Source organism: Nesoenas mayeri (assembly GCF_963082525.1).
Source record: "Nesoenas mayeri genome assembly, chromosome: 20".
Lineage (NCBI taxonomy): Eukaryota > Metazoa > Chordata > Aves > Columbiformes > Columbidae > Nesoenas > Nesoenas mayeri.
The window spans coordinates 1190333-1206481 of NC_137569.1; positions in this window are offsets into that span (position 1 = coordinate 1190333).

A 16149-nucleotide genomic window follows, 5' to 3' on the forward strand; every position below is an offset into this window, starting at 1 on the left:
GAGCAGAAGGTGCCCAAAGGCGCGTTTCACCACACTGCGCCCACCAACGGCCAATAAACCTGACGTTGTGGCAGCTCAAGAGTGAGAACTCGCAGCTCTCCCGCCCGCCACGGGCTCGCTGTTTAACCTCAGATAAACCACATCACCTGCACATCATCTGAACCAAACCCGCCATCCTCAGGCAGGGGATGGACAGAGCCCTTGCCCCACGCTGACCTGACCAGGGGGCTGCCCCCCAACCTCCTCCGGTCCTTGTCCAGGGGTCAAAGGGGCCATGCTGGGGAGAACACCTGGTTTTGGAGCCTTCTGACCTTCACGGGACACGGGGTATCAGCAGCGGAGAGCACAGCCCCGGGGCTGGGAAATACAGGTATTGCAGAGGAGGGTGTCGGGGGGGCCGGTTGTCAGCGGCTGTCACAGCAAAGGGACTCACCTTCCGTGACGAGAACGCATCCATCATCCCGACAGCCCTCGGCGGCAGGAGGAGCTGGCTCGAGGCTCGGCAGACGATGGGGGCTCCAGCCTCCCCCCACTCCAAAGGCAGCAAATTGTCTAGGGGAAAAAAAAAATAATGCAAGAAATTATTCCGGATGGCAAATCAGCAAATTAGCCTTGATTGCTATCCGAGTCTCTAAACCTGCTTTTCTCATGCTCGTCAGCTGTACCTGCCAAACCGTTTGGCTGCTGCGGTGGTTATTCCCACGCCTGGTGGCTGGAGCTCGGTGCAGCGTCCCCTGGGGTCTCCATGGGGTCCCCACGATGCTCCACGGGATCCCCTCCAGCAGCGGGGCCACCCGCAAGGACCACGGTGCGTTTCAGGAACCGCGCTGGTGCAGGAGGATGCGATGGGAGTGCTCTGCCAAGGCTCCTCCGCTCGGGGCTTTGAAACCAGCAGCAGCCCTTTGTGCGAGATATAAACCAAAATGAGGGCTTTTTTCAGTAAAAATCCAGAAGAATAGTTCTGGTGAAGATAAAAAAATATATATAGATATATATATATATAAAACCCAGATTCATCTGCAATTCCTCTAGTGCCTTGAAGTGTTATTAACTGATTGGGTTTCATCACATCTTGCTTTGCGGCTGCGGAGGCTGATTGTCCCGTATTTGCATTTCTCGTGGCCGAGCGGCTCCCTCCTCACCAACACCCAACTGACGGATCTTCGCAAAGTGTTTCCACTTCTTGGTTTTTTTAAATAGAAAAACATTCATATTTATGAACAGCTCTGTCACTACCATATGTTGTGCTCCTTTTCCATATAGGAAACAAGCTGTTTTCAAGCTTTTTAATTATACAAAATTGAGCGAAGTTGGATAAAGGGGAGGAAGGGAAATCATTTCTCTGTGACATATGAGCCATTGCAGGGTTCCCTTCTCACAAGGACAGCGGAGACAGGTTAAATCTGGGCAGATGCAGCCCAGGGACTGGGCCGCCACCTCAACCTTCTCCCGGCCCCTCGCCACCCGGCTGTGCCGTGTCCTTTTCTCATTTAAGCCTGAATTTATTTAACACAGACAAGTGCCCGGGGAGCTCTGGTGCACACGCACCCCTGGGTGCTTCGGTTTCGGTGGAGCATCCTTTACCGCTCCAGCCCATCAACCAGAGCGTCCCAGCGATCGCCGCCTCCGCCGCCTCGGCCAGCGCGGATCAGCTATTTCAAACCAGATCAGCTATTTCAAACCAGATCAGCTATTTCAAACCTGTCAGCTCTCGTTAGCGCAGCTCACAGCACCAGCAAAACGAGATAAAACAGCCATTTCATTTGCAGCGTGTTCCACCCCGGCCTTGGGGCGCTGCGAGACCAACAGGTCACAGCAAGAATTTTGGGGTGGGGATCAGAAAGCGTCACCCAGTTCAAATATCCCATTCCCAGAACGGGTGCGCTCGCTGCCCGCGCCGCGGGGACAGGCGCAGGGGACACCCCCAGCACGCTGGAGACCCCGCTCCCCAAAACCAGGGCAGCGTGGGGACCCCAATAAATAAAATGGCAAACCCCAAAAAGGAGCCACGTGGCATCCCCGCTACCGCCGGCCCCGCCAGCCCAGCGCTGGGGGTCAACGCTGAGCACAAACACACAGACCAGCTGGAAAGGCAGCAGCTTAGGGAAAAACGGGGCTGCAGCAGCCCCCACGCTCCTTAGGATTATTTTAAATGTACGAAACACCGTCGCTCTAAATAATCAAACTCTACTGACGCGACTTGGAAATTGCCACCTACGGCTAATGCTCCAATTTAAAACGCGTCCTCAAGTCAATCTTTGTAAATTCCACATTAAATATTGATCAACCCTGGAGAGGGCTAATACGGCGTGTTTAGCGTAGATGTGCCAAATTCAAACAGCAGCGGCTGAGCCTGAAAGTGTGTCCCCATCCCGTCCCAGGCCACTGTCACCGTCACAGCAAGGGCTCTGCGCCAGCGCGCAGCACGTCCCCGCGGCCAGCGCCGCAGGACGCCAGCGAAGCTTTCAGCCACCTCTGACTATAAGGGGCTTCATCTCCCTCCCATTTTCGATATTTGGATTCTCTTCCCTTCTTTGTAACTGACACCTGCAGCCACTGAAAATACCCCTGTGATGGAAATACAGATATTAATATATGTGCGCGCACAGCCTCATTAACAGTTTGGTGAGCCCAGCCATCGGGCTGTCTGCACAGGCAATGAGAACACCCGAGTACCAGAATCACTGCGCTGCACTGAACCCGTGGCCCATCCAGTCCAGAGGAGGACTTACCGAGGACAGGGCAAACCCAGCGAGGACAGTGAACAGACTTCGGCGGGTCCCAGCAGGACAGAGATGACACGCGGATAAAATTCTCCATCTCATTCGAAGCCTCTAGAAAGAGAAACAGCATCATTTTCCCTTGCACCTCTCCCTGGCAGCAAGCCCACTGTCACCCCCAGGATGGGGGTCCCACCGCTTGGCATTCACCATTCGGCCACAAATGTTTCCAGCGATCCCATCAAGGTCTTTGTGAAAACACCTTGTTGGGAAATGATCCCTTTTATTTCTGAATCCCCCTACGTTGTGTGTATCCGTGCCTGGAGTATTACGAAAATCGCACTTGAAACCCAGATTCCAACTCCATTTCCCAACCACTCGTATAAAATTTTCATTACAGATTAGTGCCCCGTAGAGGAACAGGGGGCAACTTTATTAGCAGCCGCAGCTCAGCAGCCTGGCAGCGGCAGAACGAGCCGCTCGACAGCTGCAGATATTCCTCTGCGAGATACGGCGCAGCGCTGGAAATGAAACAGGTTATATATAAAAAAGTAATTCCGAGCAATTTCTAGTAAAGAGTCAAAGAACCATGTAATTCAACGTTTATATAGACAAGGCTTCAAGGGAACTCTTAAAAAAAAGGTGGAGGGAGAGGAGACTGGAAGCAATGGTAGGAAACTTTGGCTTGATTTTCCTCCTTTTTCTATTTCTTGTTCAATCAGCCCTACTGGTTTGTGGCATCCTTGGCCACCCTGCACAAAGGTCTCAGGTGTTTGCTGCTGCCTCCCCTCCTCTTCCTCGCCATCGCTGGCATGGGGCAGGTCCTGCGTCTCCCACCACCGTTCCCAGCCAGGCAGCAACGTCCTGGGATGGGGACGATCTTCCCCAACGTGCCCACATGCTCTTTTCCTCTTCTTCATCTTCCCTCCCTCATTTATCACGCTATAAAAAGAACAGAGGAGAAGACAATCCTTTTTCTCCGTGATTAATTAAGGGCAGCGCGGGACCCCGAGGCGGGAGCAGCCGCGGTACCTGTGTCATTTCCAAGGTGCCGCAGCTGCCACGATGCGCCGCAGCCCCGTGACTTTCCCCCGCTGTCGTTTGTCATCGCCTGACACTGATAAAGAGCTTCTCCAGCACCGTGTCTTTGCAAGGGAACATATCCATATCAAAGCTGCTTGGATCATCCTTTTGCAAACTATCTGCTGCATTTTCTGGCCTAGTTTCCTTCCCGATCTCAAACTCTTGTTCTCCCCCTCCGAAGCCCCGCTCCGGTGCGCATCCCTGCAGTGCATCTGCTGGCTTGCAAACGGAGCAAATTCCATCTGCAAGACCTGGGAGGAGGACAACAAGGAATTGCAGCATTTTTTTAATATAGAGGTGCTTTTCTCTTTATGATGACCCTTTAACAAGAGCTTAACGAACAGCATTTTCTTGGTTTTGAGCGTCAAAGACAGGCCAGATAAAGTTACCAATTCACTAGTATCCCACAATGAATGTGGCCTCCGTATTCCCCAGCCATATGGTCAGCACGCTATGCTTCCAAAAAACAGGCACATCTACCATCAGCCACCGCGTTCAAGATGCCTGTGGTTACGTGGAGATCGGGAACGTCTCATTTCAGGATCTTTTTGCACGTGCAGGAACACACCACAGACTGGAGACAAGGTGACTTTGCAGGACGCGAGCATCCCTCCCACCGCAGACAGGGTTTAATTGGGATCAGCTCTCAGCACTGAGCAAAACACGTCTCCAGGGGGGATGTGCATCCCCAGGAGCTGCCGGCCGGGTGGGACACAGGGATTGGCTTCATCCTCCTCCAGACTAAGGCACCCCCTGTGCTCTCAGCACCACCCGAACCGCCGCCAGGCTCCCAGCACCTACAGCGTGTTCTCTAACAAGCAAATAGCGTCTTCCTCGCCCCACAGCTCCTCTCGCAGGCAGCGAGGCACAGCAGGAGGGTTTACACTCCTGCATCAGCCCACCTGCGTCAGCATTTTATTCTGCAGCCTTGTAGGTTTTTTAGTTAAAAAAAAAATATATCAGAGGAGTTTTCAAAGCTTAAATGGCTTTGAAAACAACATGGAGAGTTCTTTTTACTGCAGGAGAGGTTAATGATCTCCCTCTGCTACAGAACTAAACTGGACATCATCATAAATAATCGTAATAAGATATAAAGCATCACCTGGAGTCATTCAATACAGAGAACAGGTAGGAGTTATGATGCATTTCCATTATTCAGAGTAACTGCTACATGTGAAATTTTCAAAGTAAAGGCAGTCAATTAAAAAAAGAAAAGCCCGTAAAATTAAAATATTACTTAAACAGAAGGAGATTAGATCTTGCCTTGCCTGGGCAGACCAAACGCTCTGGCTCCTGGCTGGACTGGGAGGCTGCGATGCCCAGAGCCCACTCTGCTCCCTGCAGCCCCTGTGACACCCCACAGACCCCTCTGACACTCTGCAGACCGATGTGACACCCCACAGCTCCCTCTGACACGCCACAGCCCCCCGTGACACTCCACAGACTGATGTGACACCCCACAGCTCCAACACCAACCCCATGGTGGCAAGTTTTATTCAGGCACGTCCAAAAGGACGTTCGCATCCGTCGCGGTGTAGACAAGAGGGTGCCAACAGGCACAGAACTGATCTTACCGGCACATCCCCGTTGGGGTTCATAAACCCCAGAGCAGCACCGCTCAGGCTCCGGAGCTGCTGCCCCGTCCCCGCGCTGGACGTGAACACGGTTCTGCTGTTTGGGGTCACACGATGGGCACCTGGACTCCTGTGGAACGCGGGGATGGAGCACAGACAATAAAACCTCCATCAGAAACATCGACTGCGGCGCTGACTGACACGACCTTACAAAGCTCAGCACCAGTCAGAGGTGACACCCCAGCTGCCCCCCCGCCAGCCGCACCGCGCGGGGACCGGGAGGCCACAGTCCATCCATCACCGGCGGCAGGAGGTGCCCCCGGCACCGCGTGGCGAGGGGGGGTCGGAGTTCGTATCAAATGGCATTAATCACCTTCCCCGAGGCTCCGCGCGCACCGGACAGTCCTATTAATCAGAGGCATATCAGCCCTCCAGCCCGGCCGGGCCCCTTTGTGAGGGTCCCTTCCCATCACCGAGAGATAAGATTATCAGTGACGAGCGCGACACTCATTGAGTAACACCCGCCTGCAAGAATGGGATTTTTCTTTTTTTATTTATCCCCCTGTCTCAAAGATGAGCTGTTTCTTGTCTTGTCAAACCACATCCTTTTCTTTAAAGAACCAGCTTTAAGAATCCAATTTGTCAAGCTGGACAATCATTTGAGAATCCATAAAAAGCCTCAGTGACTTTATCAAAAAAAATAAATCAGAAGGTTTTAAACGGTAACTGAAAGGGATTTGAAAATAGGTTGAGTGGCCTACATCAATTAATCTTCAGAGAGCTGGGGCTTTGTGAGGCTGAAGTGGTGGCAAAGTGTCAAAGGCTAGGTACCGGGCTGGACGAGATGGAAGTTATCGATATTTCTCCTCTTTTTCTCTCTTTTCTGCTTTCCCTGTCTCTTCAGAACATGGTAAAGCCATATTCCCTGCAACAGGGCACTGCAAAGCCAAGAAGGGCCAGGCGGCCAAGCCAAGGTGGGTTGGTTGGCCAAGCCAAGAAGGGCCGGGTGGCCAAGCCAAGAAGGGCCGGGTGGCCATGGTCACTCTTTCCTGGTGGGATTTTTCTGTGGTTATTCCCAATGTTAGCTGACAGGGACCAGACCTGCCCTCCCGCCGCGGTTTCGGGTCCCTCACCATCACTGCACTGGGTGCTGGAGCTCTCCTCCGCCACAGATGCAAGAAGAACCCTTGGAAGGAGCCGTCAGACATCGGTGACACGGACACTTAGCACGGCTGGGGGGTCCCGAGGTGCTTTATAAAACCTGCGGGTCCATCCATCCCCATCTCAGCCGGGGCTCAGCTCCGTCTGAGGAGAGAAAGGGAGAAAAAGACAAATCACTTCAGTTCAACCCCCGAGCGTGAGCAAAGTGTCACGAACCGCCAGGAGGACCTGGGGGCTCACAAACCAGAGCAGAGCAGCTGCGGAACGAGGTGTTCGGCTGGACCGACACAGGCCCTGGAGCAGCGCTGGGTTTCCCCACACGCGTAACAAGAGCGGACGGTCCCTATCGCCCTGCGCTGCCCGGCTCCGCGGGACCGGGCGGGAAGATGCTGAGCCCCAAGGAGCACAACGGAGAACTAAAGAGCCTGAGGGGACACAGGGATGGAAACAACGGACTGGAGAATTTACTGAAAAAAACACAAAAAAGACCTTGAGACGAATCAAAGGCTGCGTAGAGAAGGGTCGCGCTGCCACTCGCCGGTACCGAGAGCAGGATGCAAGGAGCTCCAGATGGCTTTTTGTTTTAGTGCAATCAAAAATCTAATCTGACAGGCAAGTGTGGAGCTGGAGAATAATACAACACAAATAATTTCCTTAAAAAAATGAAAGGAATCTAGCGGCTCAAAGATATCTTCATCTGCTGCAAAGAAAAGAGCCTATCTGTTGCTTAACTGCATTTGCGAGCGTATTCACAAGCTTTCAAATGGTATTTTCTTGCAGAAGTATAATATAAGGACACTTCACTCGCTTTCCAGGCTGGAGAAATAGATGTGCCTTGGAAATGGGCCAGAAGGGCTGTAAGTTAGGGCTCTGAAGTGAAGGTGATAACTTTGCCAATTAAATATGGATGCGATATTTTTCCCTCTCCATCCCCTGAATACTTTCACACTGTCATTAGGTGATGATATAAAGACATAGGCCTCCTGGTGCAGCTTAATTGCTCATATATAGAAAAATGATGAGCTCTATTGCACTGCACGAGTGCCGCCGCGGCTACTCGCTGCCTTATTAATAGGTGATATGAACACCAGTTTAATTCTTCCGCCCAGGGAAAACAGAGCGAGGGCAAAAACCCTCGCTCGGCAAAGTACCTCAGCACCGCTAAACTGCTTTGCTGAACAGCGACAGACTTAGGAGCAAGCTTATATTTAATCACACAGAGCGTTCTGCTGAGTTGATGCTTCATGCGCTGGAGACAGGACAGACTTTCTATTAGGCCATCTTTTATTTCCATATCCTTATATTTTTCTTTTTTATCGCTACACAGTGCGGATGATCCTGCGTTTCACAATCTGCGGAATGATTTCTAACACAGGTTGAAGGCTGGGCAAGCTAATGACAAAAGAGGCCGTTGTCTTCATTAGTGTGGACTCCAAACGGGACAGCCCGTGGGGGGGTCTGTGCTGCCTCCTCCTGGGGATGGACCAGGATGGACCCTCCAGGGCAGAGGAGACCGTCAGGGCACAGGGTGACCGAGGACACCTTGTGCAGAGAGCGGGAGGGAGCGTGCGGGTGCAGAACACGGGGAACCAGAACGGTTCAGAGCCTGGATGGCCAAAGGATGCTGAATAATAGAGAATTAAGAAGGAATAGGAATAGGAATAGGAATAGGAATAGGAATAGGAATAGGAATAGGAATAGGAATAGGAATAGGAATAGGAATAGGAATAGGAATAGGAATGAGCTCTGAAGGCTGTTTCATCCCCAAATAGGCTGTGGGTAGCACGGGAGGGAGCGGAGGCTGCAAATAAATTGGTGGCAACAGAGAAAGCAGGAGGTACAAATGGCTGGAGCGAAGGCGTGATGAGATGTGACTGCCCTGGGGCCTGGGGCTGGAAAGAGCCAAATGGGAAAAGACCACCTGGCCGAAGAGAAAGTGCTTCTGATTGCGGGGGGAAAACGCAGTTAAAGATCATTGGAAGGGACAGGGCAATCTGTCGGCGCGCAGGGCTGATTGCTGTCGGCGAGCGGGGTGCGCGGGGCTGCGGCCCCCGGGGCTGTCAGTGCAGCAAGGAAGGGAAGGGGGGTAGACACGACATTAAGAAGATGCAACTTACCTTTCACGGCGCCCCAGGCATCCCATGGAGCAGGGAGGGCTGGTGGTCCGGGCTGGAATTTGGAGGTCCTGTGCTGAGAAAATAGAGAGTCTTCAGCAGCTGAGGACAGAGAGCAAGCAACCTTGCTTACTGCAAAAATTGCAAAAGCATGTACATTTTTTAAAAGCTGCTATTTTGGAGGCCCCCACCATGAAACCATCCATGAATTTAAGAAGCAGCTGCAGTGCTATGGGAATTCTACCGAAATAAGGAAAAAGATGCTGCTGGACCCACGGTGGGAAGGACACGGCAGGCGCCCAAAGGCAAACGGGGTCTCACACCTGTGCCAAAGTGCCTCGTTCCGGGGTATTTCTTAGATACTACGGCTGGTTGATGAAGTATTCATGTTGGGCAGGTTTGCTTTCCTTCCAACACCACTTGCTAACACCTGCAAACTGGTGGGTGCTGGGGGTCCTGCCCGCACCCGGAGCACCATGGGACCCCCGCGCCCCACGGCCAGAGCGGGCAGCAAACAGCCGCAGAGAGCGGAAAACTTCCCGTCGCTCTCTTGTTAATTATGATCGCGTTTTGCACAGAGAACCTGTCACTCAGCCTCCTGTAATGGCTAGTTTCTATTTCAACTCTCCTTCCACCCTATTATCTTTCATAAAATTCAGCGGGGCCGGGTGATGGATTGATAAGGGACGGTCCTGGTGGGAGCCGCTCGCTCAGAATGGCTCTCACGCGCAGCCAACTTCTGTATCTTTTTAAATATTTCAGTTGTTTGAGATCTTTATTTCATATTTCGATTTCCTGTAGTACAGCAAATTTATCTTAGTCACCCAGTCAAGTTCTCTCCGAGCCCCTTATCTTCTCCTCCTCCGTACAACCCAGAGCACCTACGTTATCTGCGCTGCCGATAAAGCCGCTGCGGCAACTCGCAGATCGCACCGATCGGACGGCGCCCCAGACAAAAAGAGACCTTGGGAGCCCCGAGCTCATCACCAGATGTAAATTCACGGCTCAAACCCGGCACCGGCTTCCGCTCGGCTGGAGAAGCGCCCGGGGACAAGGGCAGCTGCTCCCCGGGGCTGCGGACCGAGGGATGCTGGTCCTGCCACCCCGACCTCTGCTCAGGAACAGCCACGTGCCCACGGTGCTTCGTTCCTCAATCTGATTATTTCAAAAGCAAATACAGGCTTTGTTTTTCTAAGCATATCACCAACCTGCACAACCACCTCCTGATTTTCCTGCCTCTTCGCATGACCAGAAACACCACCAGAGCTCAGGAGAACCGGGATGGGGTTACGGCAGCTTCTCCCGCAGCCGTGCCAGTGGCAGCCTTGCTGACAATGAGCATCGCACGGGGCAGCCGTGCAGAGCCCCCACGCCACCAACACATCCGAGAGCACACCGAAACCCCCGGCCCCGCCGTGCTGCCTCTGCCCAGCCCTCGCCTGGCCCAGAGGGAGCACAGCGGGAGGCAGAGCGACAAGGACCCCGCAGGCTCTCCCTTCCCTGCCAATGCCCCGAGGGGTTCGGTGTCACCTCCCACCCTGTGGCCCCACTGGACCATTTGGGACGCCCCCGATGGAGCGGCTCCGATAGGGCGGAGGGGTCCGCAAGGCCCTGGGCTGGCAGGCAGGGTCACAAACACGGCGACGTATTTTCTCCCACTAGACCACAGAAGTTTAAATATCTCGAGAGCACGGAGCAGAGAGAACATCCTGCATTGCCATAGCAAACCCACTCCAAACAGCACCTTCATCATCCCTGGGGCAGGAGTCGGGAGCAATCAAATAAAAACAATAATTAAAAAAAACCCGAAACAACCAAACATGACACGTGGATAAAATAAAGTCACCTCGCTATTATTCCCCCTTTGGCACGAGCCCCTCGACACCAGCAGCAGCCAAATGCAACCTCCATGCAGGCTGCACCCAAACCGGCGGCAGCGACGGCCTAGCCAGCCTCCCACCAGCTCCTGGGGCGATTTTGTCCCCTGGGATCAAACACATCAGCGGGGCACCCAATAAATACGTCTGCAAAGGGGTGATTTATCTGTACGGGAAGCCATGGAAATTCCCAAACACTCTTAAATATCGGCTTCCTGGCTCTAAACAGTCAAACACTTGTCAACTGGGGAATGTCTTTGTCTGCTCTCCTCCATATATTTTCTGCTTTTCATTATAATTTGCTAAATAATACATTATGACGAGTTATTTATCACACTCCACAGTTTTGTGATTCCCCCCTCCCCATCTGGAGGAATTTCACCCATAAATCAGTCGCACAAATCTGGGCTGCGCTGCCGCAGCTCCGAGCCCCCATCGCCCCAATTCAGCGGCATCTGCGCCCAGGACAGACACCGCTGCCCCTGCTCTGGGCACCGGGAAGAGAGGGGACAGGAACAACAAAAGCCACAACGCCAGCAGATGGAGAGAGCAGAGGTGCTTTGCTCTGAGCTCCCTTTGTCGGGACTACATTGGTAGGAGAAGCAAAAGTGGCACCAAGAGGCAAAGGAGAGTAAAATTCATTGAAATAAGTGCTCCAAGGATTAGAAAGGGACCCTGGGAGGGAGGCTGGATACTCCTGCCCCGGCTTTCAGTTCCAAACGTGGTCCTGGTGAGCGCGAGGGGAAGAGCTCGGCACAGGGCAGGATTCCATTGCTGGGACACACGGACAGACGGCGCTCGGCATCGGTCCCAGGGGGCACAGCAGGAGGGAAAAGCTGTGATTCCTCAGGTTTAACCTTCCTTTTCAAGTCACTGTACCCTGCCTCTGAAGCAAATTGCTCTGCAAATACTGACCAATTTAGCTTTGCAACATCCATCTGAAATAAACAGTATCTTGGCTTATAGACGGGGAAATCAAGGCAGAACCAGGAACAAAACCATCTCTCTGTGCTTTAACTACAAAATCATCTTTCCTCATTAGCAGCTAATCAGAACTACCAGAGGGGAAGAGATTACAGGCAGGGCGGAGAGGGGAGTAACTGAAAGGAATACAGACATCAAAACAGATTTTCATTTATTTACTCGTTTCTCACAGTGAGTCACAGGCTTCGAGTTCATTCGAGTCTGCGTTAGCCTGGCGGGATTTTGAGATGCCATCAGCCACAATCTAAAATGTTGATAGGCCACAGCCGCGCACCTTCTCGGGAAGGAGAAAATCCGCAGTTTTGGGTTGGTCTTGGGAAGCTGGACATCGCTTTGCCTGCTGGATTATAAGAAACCACTAATCTTCCCTCGCCAGCCTCCTAATCTCTATGGGAACCCAGATACCTTATCTGAAAGGTGCTTATTGCAGAGCACCAGGCTGGCGTGACGGTGGCCCCGGCTGGCGTGACGGTGGCCCCGGCTGGCGTGACGGTGGCCCCGGCGCTGGTTTGCAGCGGCTCAGGGGCCTGGGAGGGGCAGGGGAGCAGAGGGGAATTTGGCACCAGGGAGTGGGGGCAGTTTGGTTCCCAAGGCTGCAAGGATGAAGCCAACGGGGATGTCAAACATCAGACGTCAGTTCTTTATCTCAGGGGCATCCAGGCTGAGCAGCTCCTGGGTGAGGGTCTGGCTGGGCTGGGGGTCCCAGGGCAGAGCCCACGCGCCCCTTCTGCTCCTCATGGCATCTCTGCGCACACTCCTACCCCCCAAAATAAACCAGCAGTGGGCTGGCGGCTTCCCCCACAAACTTCTTCCCCAAAATTATTTGCAAGAAGCCAAGTGTTTTATTATTATTCTATTTTATGATTTTCTGCTGGCAGAGAAAGTCTCGCCTTCAAACTTCCCTTTCTCTCCCTATTTCATCCCGACTTCAGGAGCGAGGGGACAGCAGCGCCCGCGATCTACGCGTCCGACCGCGGCGCAGCCCCGCGGGGGACAAACCCCTGGCACCGGTCACCACCCGCACAGCACGTTTGCTCCGGCACCTCCGGCCCCACGCGCGGGCCCGCGCTGCCAAACGGGGAACGCACTTTCAAATAAGAGGAGGAAATGGTGTCTTTGTGTCAGGCAAGGGGAAGAAATCCAGGACCTAGAGACTGCAGAGCCTTTCCACTTCAGACAGCAGGTGCTCTCCAAGATGTGGTTATGGCAACAAAATAAATGATGGATAATTGCTTTTGTGACAACTTGCCAATTAAATTAGACTCAGCAGAATAACATAATGACAATTTGTTATGCTCTGGTGGGCACTAACACACCAATCATAATTAAATGCTATGACTGAAATAGAATGCTGCTGTACACAGGAATATATAACCCCAATTCCCTCCCAGTGAAACATTATAGGTTCAGACTTGATTTCAATTTCTGGAGGATAATAGCATTAGCGCACATCAGAATGAGCTTGCAATATGCACAGAGGCAGCAGCAGCACCGGGAGACAGCCGGAGCAAGGGCAGCTGAGCCGCCGGCGCAGGGACCCTCCCCAGCAACTCTGATGCTCCCGGTTCCCAAGCACAGAGGACACCCCCAAATCACTGCCATGGCCTGGGGAGAACCCAAACCCCCGGTCCAGGGGAGCAGGCAGGGGAGTGATGTCCCCAGGGGATGCTGCTGCCACCTCGCTGGGACGGGGCCGCGGGGTTTCTCACGGCTGCCCCAATGCTGCACATCGCTCGGGGCCAGCAAAGCCTTCCCACACCTCAGCTGTCCCCTCGCAGCCATGGGGACACGATGCAGCCTGCGTGTCCTTGAATGACTGTGGAACTATTTGTTAAAATAAATGTACCTGCAGCACCCAGCACTGCGCTCGCCCCACAGCTGGGGTCCCTGGCGCTCAGCCCTTCCAGCCGGGGTCCCTGGCGCTCAGCCCTTCCAGCCAGCCCGACCACAACAGAGCTGGGCAGCCAAACCAGCCGTGGCTTGTGTCAATGGGCTAAAAACTGAGCGAGGAATGGGTCAGGCCCTGTAAGTACCTAAAAGTCACTGGTAAACCAGCAGCCAGCTGCTTCACCCCCAGCCAGCGCCGAGCTCACCCGCTGGTCCCACAGGGATGCGCCAGCCCTCCTGCCTGCCCTGGGTTATTGTCCTGAATTTTATCCATCCTAGAACTGACGTGGACATTTCTGGTGCTGCAGAAGAAAAACACTAAAGAGATCACCCATTCCAACTGTTACAAAAGCATTTATTTAAAACCAAAATTGGGCAGATGGCAGGAACCTGTGCCACTAAGGTTTTGCAACGCGGAGAGCAGCACCAAGCCCCACTCCTCTAGGAGAGCCACAATTCCCCCAAAGAAAAGCTTCCTAAATGCCGGTGGTGCAAGGGCGGCTGTTGCCTCGACTCAAGCGCCCAGCACTGGGGCTGCCTCGGCCCTGGCTTACAAAGGCCATCACTCCTCAACAGACCTCAGCGCATCTTTTAGCGTGTGTTGCATAAGAAGGCAAGTATAAAAACACAACAAATTCAAGCTCAGATCCTAACAGATACAGCTTTCTGGAATATTCCAAAGCTCAAAACAGGGCAGTTTGAAGACCAAATGTGAGTGTGTGGGCAGAGGCAAGTCACAGAATACTACAGTGCAGCAACACCAACATTTCAATATCTTACTTAGAGCTACATTCTTAAATCACTAAATGCTTCAGGACCTGCCTGGACGAAGCCTGGCACTGGCAAGGTCACATCACCTGGTTTTCCAGCAAAGCCGATGAATTTTTTTGGCTGCCCCAGACATAAGACTTGATCCTATTAAATGCCGAGCTCGCTTGCCCTCAGCACGTAGCAGCGGATAATCCACCCGCGCGTGACCAAGGGTGGCCAGAGCCATGTCACCGCACAGGGACACATGCCGTGCGGGTGACCTGCCAAAGGGCTTGTGCAGCGCTGTGGGGAGCAGCTGCCGCTGGATTAAAATCCTGCTGAAGCTCAGAGCCCGTCCTGCAGCCCTGAATGGCAGGACCAGAGGCGGTCGCTCCAGCGGGACACATCCTGCACATGAGCGAGCTCCAGCACAGACACCGTTTGGTAAAGCAACGCTACGGCATCCCTAGAACTTCTCCAACCACTCGTTGCACCATCATACCCACGTCATTTGCTGCCTCTTTAGTGACTTTGCTGCAGAGCAGCCGTGCAGGACCTGCCTGCAACACACCAGCACAGGTCACAGAATCCTCTTAGTTAGAAAAGACCTTTAAGACCATCCAGTCCAACCATTAAGCCAACACTGCCAAGCCCACCTCCGAGCCGTGCCCCTGAGAACCTCATCTACGAGTCTTTTAAACGCCTCCAAGGATAGTGACATGGTCTGACTCTGGGCAGCTGACATGGAATGGCAGCCCCCTCAATTTCCAAAGGGGCAGAGGTTTCCGTTCCCGGCGCCACAAACGCTGCGGCCGCAGCTCAGCTGGTTATCGCCAGCACCGCTGGGACACGCTGTCCTGAGCATCACCGTGCACGAGGACTGAGCACAAAAGCAGGAGACTTTGCAACTGAGATTCTGGACCCTGTGGTGGGACCTGCTAGAGAGCAGGCAGAGCCCTTCACTCTCACTTTTTCAGGTGAGAACCACCATTTTAGGAACTGCCCTTGGAAAACCTTCAGCCCGGCTTGCAGAGCTGCAGAAGGGGTTACTGACTGCCCGCAATTGTCTTGTCTTTTCGATGCCTCAAGGAGTAAAGAACCTTGTAACTGATACTTTGGCATTTATTGTCACTTAAAAATAGCCTGGCCATCAGAGAGGAACTGCCACACACAGCGCTCATCTCGCAGGAGGAAGGAGGTCAGCGGTTCTGCCCGGGAAAGGTCATTCTGCTGCTCCGTGACGGGGTGCAGGACTGAGACAGCGAGCGCCCTGCTCCTGTGCTTGAGGAGCCCGCGACCGCAGAGGACAGATCCACCCGCACCGGAGGAAATCACTGCACCGCACCAGCTGCCCGCAGAGGCCAAGTGACAAGGTCACATCGGTGTCCTCTGCCTCCACACCCCCGGAGTCCCCTTTGCCCCCCAGCATGGGCCGGACGGACGCTCAGCAGCGGGTTTTGCTGTACCCTGGGGCTCTCCTCCCGCCCCAATTCCCTTTGTGCCCCCCCAGCTGCGCACCCGTCAGCTCCCGGTGCAAACCGACATTCTCTTCAAGTCATTTTGCTGGAGAGCGGGATTTCCCCGCCCGCAGGATCAACGCAAAGCCGCCGGCACCGGGTCGGGCGTTCTCCGTGCCGCCCGGTGCCCCCGGCCGGGCAGCGCTGGGGGACGGGGGACGAGCCCCCGGCCGCACTGGGGGTGCCCAGCGCCGCCCCCCGGCCCCGCGGCTCGGCGGGACCGGCGGGGACCGGCGGAGCGCGGCCCCCATCTAGCGGAGAGAGAGGGGGCCCTTCCCCGAACCCGCCTCCGCCGGAGGGGAAACGCTCGGTAAATAATGAACGGCTCCGCCCCAGCCTCGCGCTCCAACCGCTTAATTAAAGTCGTTTTGTTCCTCTAAAGTCCCAGCCCAGCAAATGTATCCATCGAACGCACAAAGAACTCCGGTCTTAATTGTGTTTTCTCTTAATTGCACCAAATACTCAAGCTCACATCCATTCCC